The 6,000-nt window shown below is 39.5% G+C and overlaps 1 pseudogene; it reads left to right on the plus strand.

Moving 5' to 3' along the window:
• The window catches only part of LOC148778070 (uncharacterized), a 40,410-nt pseudogene extending 35,745 nt beyond the window's left edge, over nt 1-4,665 (plus strand).
• Nucleotides 4,666-6,000: the final 1,335 nt, after the last annotated feature.

A 6,000-nucleotide genomic window follows, 5' to 3' on the forward strand; every position in this document is an offset into this window, starting at 1 on the left:
TCCAGTAGTCATGTATGGATGTGAGAGCTGGACAATAAAGAAGTCTGAGCACTGAAGTATTGATGCCTTTGAAATGTGGTGTCAGAAATGTCTCTTCAGAGTCCCTTGGACAGCTAGGAGATCAAACCAGTCAATCCTGAAGGAAATCAACCCTAAATATTCATTGGAAGGATTGATGCTGAAACTCCAATACTTTGGCCACCTGATACAAAGAGCAAATGCATTGGAAAAGACCTTGATGTTGGGAGATATTGAAGGCAGGAGAAGAAGAGTACAACAGAGGATGACATGATTGGATGGCATCATCCAATCAGTGGATATGAGTTTGAGCAAATCTGGGAGACGGGAAGGACAGGGAAGCCGGGTGTGCTGCAATCCATGGGGTCGCAGAGTCAGACATGACTAAGTGAACAACAGAAACCAAGAATTTTGAGCAGTCAATGTTTTCTGAAAAAATAAAAGGTAGAGAAAGAAGCAAAAATGTAAAAATAAAAATGGGATGCGAGGAAGTTTTTCCTTCTTGAAATAAATATATGTTACAGACAGGGAATTTGCTGAATGTGATGAATATAAGGGAGGTAGGAAGATACAGGGTTGTTTTTTTTTTTTTTGCTGTTGTTATTGTTTTTTTTTTTTTTAATGAAAATCCTGAGATAAAGGGACATACACAACAAAAGTAGTTTACAAAGGTGTTAAGCAAGTCAATAATGTTGGGACTTCATTTGGTGTCATATCTTTAAATAAACAGTCAATCAAACCAGTAAGGAAGTGAGTAAATAAAAATTTTTTTTCTTTTGAAATTACTTGATTGAACTTATATTTTTAGAGAAGCTATCATTTGAAAGGAAAAGTTACAAGATTGTACGTGGCAATAAAGAGTCAATTAATTATATATTCTAAGTTATCATGTAGGCTCTACTTTCAAAATATTTCCAAAATCAGAACCTTTTTCATATTTTGACTTCCAGACCTCTAGACAATTACATATTAACATTGATTTCTGGTTTTTTTTTTTTTACCCTTTTATCTCCCATTATACTCTATTCTCTACAAAGTAGAAAGAGCAGTCTTTTTTAGAATAAAAGCTTAGATCCAGTCACTTTGTTAAAAGCCTTTGATGACTGCAGTTTTACTGAAGATTTGATCTAAAATATGCTTACCATGTTTGAAAGTCTTTGGGATCTCATGCCAGTGACCTTTCTAATATCATTTCTGATTATTCCACAATCCTTTTCAAGCATACTTGTCTTTTTGGTGTATCTTGAATATACCAACAGGATTCACCATTAAACCCCCTTATCATTTTTGGCTTGGTACATGTACTCTCTTACGTGCTTCACATATCTGGTAAAATGTCATTTTAACATAGAGGCCCAGCCTAACCTTGGTGTATAAAAATCACAAACCACCTGAACCCTTTACCATTTATCTCCACCTGGATGGATTTCTCACCTGACCAACCCCTATTGCTAACAATATTATTTAATTGTAATTATTTTTAATTGACAACCTCTATCTACTAGAGTGTCTTCAAAGAACAAGGACTTTGTCTGGTTTGTTCATTGCTATATCCCTTAGAACAGGGCTAACCTCAGAAAAGAAACTCAATAAATATTTATTGGTTCAGCAAATAAAAGAATCCCAGATAATGCCACTTACTGCAGCTCAGGAATGTTACATAAAAGCTCTATATTCTGGCTTATTAATTTGCCCAGCAAGAAGATCAGTCTAATCTGCAGGGTCTATTTTAGACTAAATGACAGTATATACCGTATGGATACTTTAACATATAGCCAAGTTTAATAAATGGATTATAATACTATGACAGTTTGGACAAAAACTATTTGGAAACGTAGCTTTTTAGTACCTTAATTTTCCTATTCTAAATTGCTTGAGAGCCAATTTCATCAGATAAAAATCAATAACAACCACCACAAATGTCTATTTTTGCAGATCAAATGAGACAAGTGAATAAATTTTGAATTCATAATTGTAAATGCTCTGTGAGAATGTACAACTTATTTTTAACTGAAGTTTATTTTCTATGCAATAGGATATGCAAGGAAACTAAGGTATTAATCTACATTTTGGGGAAAATATTACTTTAAATTTAATACAATGGTTTCTTTCCTATCTCAGTATTCCAGGTGTGTGCAGCTTAGAACTCATATAAGCTAGAGAGTGACTTAATGAATCATTCATGACTAGTTGGAACTAATCGTCAGAATGATCAGAAGTTGGCAAGTGTTCCTGCAATGAAAGGGAATGATCTACTGTTCAGAAGTGCCTCAGAATTCTGGAGGTTCTTACCTGGTGCTGCTTTTCTTTTCCCAACACTTAGTCATTCTCTGCAGCCATTTATCTTGAATAAGCCAAAAGAAGGAAAGGTCAGCCAGATTCAAGACTTCTAAGGTGCCATTTCCTTAGCAAACAAGTTCTCTTCTTGATAGATTTTGAAATATTCTACATCTATAAATGGTTCGTTCAGAATGATAAATTATGAGATCTTCCAGTCTTTAAAATAAGAGCATGTTTTGAGCTTTGGTCAGCAAAACCATTCAACTCAGCTTTCTTTGTCCCACATGGTAAAAAAGATTCTTCGCTGAAACATATATCTAAGATTTAAGAATAATTGTTTCTTTAAAGCTAAAATGCATAGATATTTAAATGTCATCAAATCACAAAAATATTTTAAATACCAAACATTTAGTTAGTAAATAGCTGTCTATCTTATTTTTTGTTTTTAAATAACTTTCTCCCTGGTTCTCTTGATTGTAAAGCATTACTTAAACGGTACCAAAGCTGCACGGTTTACCATCATAAATAACTGATTGAAACACCTGTCTAGTTTCTAGGACTTAGCTCAAGTAAGACTGCCTTTCTGACTCCTTTCTTGCTCTTTTACTGGACTGACTTGATTACATATGGGTATCTTTTGGCTAATTTTTGGAATATTTGAATTATTTCATTTTTATTGATTTAGTTATCTAGTACTTAATACAGTTCTGTATTATGGTTCAATACTTTATTTTGAAGTAACATGCTTTTTTGTGAGTAGTTGGTAAATATAGTAAAATGTACCTATATATATCAAATCAGTGACACTCAGGAAGCTCATAATTTATAGAATACTTGAGTTACTTCATTTTTTCTTGATTTAGTTACCTAATACTTAATACAGTTCTTATTATGGATCAATATTTATTTTAATGTAACATAGGGGGGCAGTCCTAAGATGGTGGAGGAATAGGATGGGGAGACCAGTTTCTCCCCCACAGAGTCATCAAAAGATGATTTGAATGCTGAGCAAATACCACAAAACAACTTCTGAACCCTGGCAGAAGACACCTGACACCCAGAAAGGCAGCCCATTGTCTTCTAAAGGAGTTAGGACAAAATATAAAAGATAAAAAGAGAGACAAAAGAGTTAGGGATGGAGATCCGTCCGGGGAGGGAGTCGTAAAAGAGAAGTTTCCAAACACCAGGAAATGCTCTCACTGGCGTGTCTGTGGGGAGTTTTGGAATCTCAGAGGGCAACATAACTGGGAGGAAAAAATAAATAAATAAAACCCACAGATTATGCGCCTAACTGCAACTCCCATCAGAGAAGTAGCGGATGCTCGCGTCCATCACCAGCAAGTGGGGGCTGAACAGGGAGGCGCAGGCTGCATGCTTAGGGTAAGGACCAGGCCTGAATGCCCTGAGGACAATCTGAGGGAGTTAACGTGAGATACCAACCCAAACTGTGGGATGGCCAAAGAGAGAAGAAAAAGAAAAAAGAGGAAAGAGAGAGAGAGAACTTTCCTGTGAGAAGCTCTAACCTAAGACACTGTCAGCAGAGAAGGCAATGGCAAGCCACTCCAGTACTCTTGCCTAGAAAATCCCATGGATGGAGGAGCCTGGTAGACTGCAGTCTGTGGGGTCGATAAGGGTCAGACACGACTGAGCAACTTCACTTTCACTTTTCACTTTTCACTGGAGAAGGAAATGGCAGCCCGCTCCAGTGTCTTGCCTGGAGAATCCCAGGGACGGGGGAGCCTGGTGGGCTTCCGTCTATGGGGTCACACAGAGTCGGACACGACTGAAGTGACTTAGCAGCAGCAGCGGCAAGACACTGTCGGACCCGCTCACAGAACGAAGCACTGAGTGAATACCACAGGAGAGTCAGCTGGCTGCGGATGGGCCCATCCCCCACCAGAGGCAGGGAGGCAGCTGGGTGACAGCCAGAGCAGGGAGGCAAGGGTCAAACTTGGCCCCAGAGAGGGATCCTCTGCCAAACTGTGAGCAGGCTTCCAGTTGCTAACAGAGTCTTCCTGGGATCCTGGACGGTTGACATCTTCCAGGAGGGCTACAGCCAGAGATAAGCTCCCCAGAGGAGACACACGGCACACCTGAGAGAGCACTCCTGCTGCACACCCAGGAAACTGAGCAGCTGGGACTGGGGAGGTGCTAAGACACACCGCCCCACCTGGAGAGAGTGTGCTTGCCAAGCACCTGGTCACCCGAGCTGCTCAGACCTGAGAAGGGCACAAAACGCAGGCCCAACCGAGTCTGTGCCTTTGTGGAGTACCCAAAAACCTGAACCTGAGCGACTTAGACCTGGGAAGTGCAAACAACCCAGGGCCAACATTAGGCAGTTCCCCGGCAGAGCAACCTGGAGCCTGAGCAGTGTAGACCAGGAAAGAACACAGGCTGGGGGCAAACTCAGTGTGCCTCAGACACTGTGAGCACTCCCCCTACACACCAGTGATATTTGTTTGCAGGGTTCCTCCCTCCCCACAGCACAATTGAACAAGTGAACTTAAATAAATGACCACCTTCTTCCTCTTGTGTCAGGGCAGAAGTTAGGTACTGAAGAGGCTTGCAAACAGAGGAAGCCAAAATAAACAAAGAAGAGGGAACCACTTTGGAAGTGACAGGTGCAACAGATTAAAACCCTGTAGTTAGCATTGACTACATTGGAAGGGACCTATAGACCTTGAGAAGAAGTATAAGCTGGAACAAGGAAGAATCTGAAACTGAACTGATACCACACTGCCCTCAACAGCTCCAGAGAAATTACTAGATATATTTTACTATTATCATTTTTAAATTTTCTTATTTTTTTTATTTTTAAGTTCTTTATTACTCCTTTAATTTTCATTTTTTAAAACCTACTATTACCTTCCAAAAAAGAGACCTATTTTTAAAACAAATTTCATATTTTTTTTAATAACTGGTGATTTTGTTTTTTTAATATTGTATTTTTGAAAGTTTAACCTCTCCTTCAGACTTTTAATCTTTGCTTTTTAGTATTTGTTATCAATTCTGTACCTTTAAGAATCCAAACTTCAGTACCCATTTTTACTTAGGAGTATGATTATTGGCTTTATTGCTCTCTCCCCTTTTGACTCTCCTTTTTCTCCCCCAGGTCACCTCTATCTCCTCCCTCCCGCTTCTCTTCTCTACTTAACTCTGTGAATCTCTTTGGTTATTCTAGGCAGTGGAGGACACTTATGGAACTGACCACTAGCTAGATTGGTCTCTCTCTTTCTGACTCCCTCTCCTCCCCTCCTGGTCACTTCTATCTCCTTCCTCCCTCTTCTCTTCTCTATGGAACTCCGTGAACATCTCTGAGTGTTCCAGACTGTGGAGACTAAATAGGGAATTGAATACTGGCTAGAATGCTCTCTCCCCTTTTGATTCCCCCTCAGAAGAGGGGGAATCTTGTCATCTCTATCTCCCTCCTCCCACTTCTCTTCTCCATGTAACTCTGTGGACCTCTCTGGGTATCCCCCACTGTTGAGAATCTTTTCACCATTAACCTAAATGTTTTATTATCAGTGCTGTATGGATGGAGAAACCTTGAGACTACTATAAAAATGAGAATGAAAGCCAGAGGCAGGAGCCTTAAATCCAAAACTTGAGAACACCAGAAAACTCCTGATTCCAGGGAACATTAATTGACAAGATTTCATCCAAAATCCTCCATACCTATACTGAAACCAAGCTCCACCCAAG

The sequence above is a fragment of the Moschus berezovskii genome, chromosome 4, assembly GCF_049115385.1.
Source record: "Moschus berezovskii isolate FMDL1 chromosome 4, NW_MosBer_1.0, whole genome shotgun sequence".
Taxonomy (NCBI): domain Eukaryota; kingdom Metazoa; phylum Chordata; class Mammalia; order Artiodactyla; family Moschidae; genus Moschus; species Moschus berezovskii.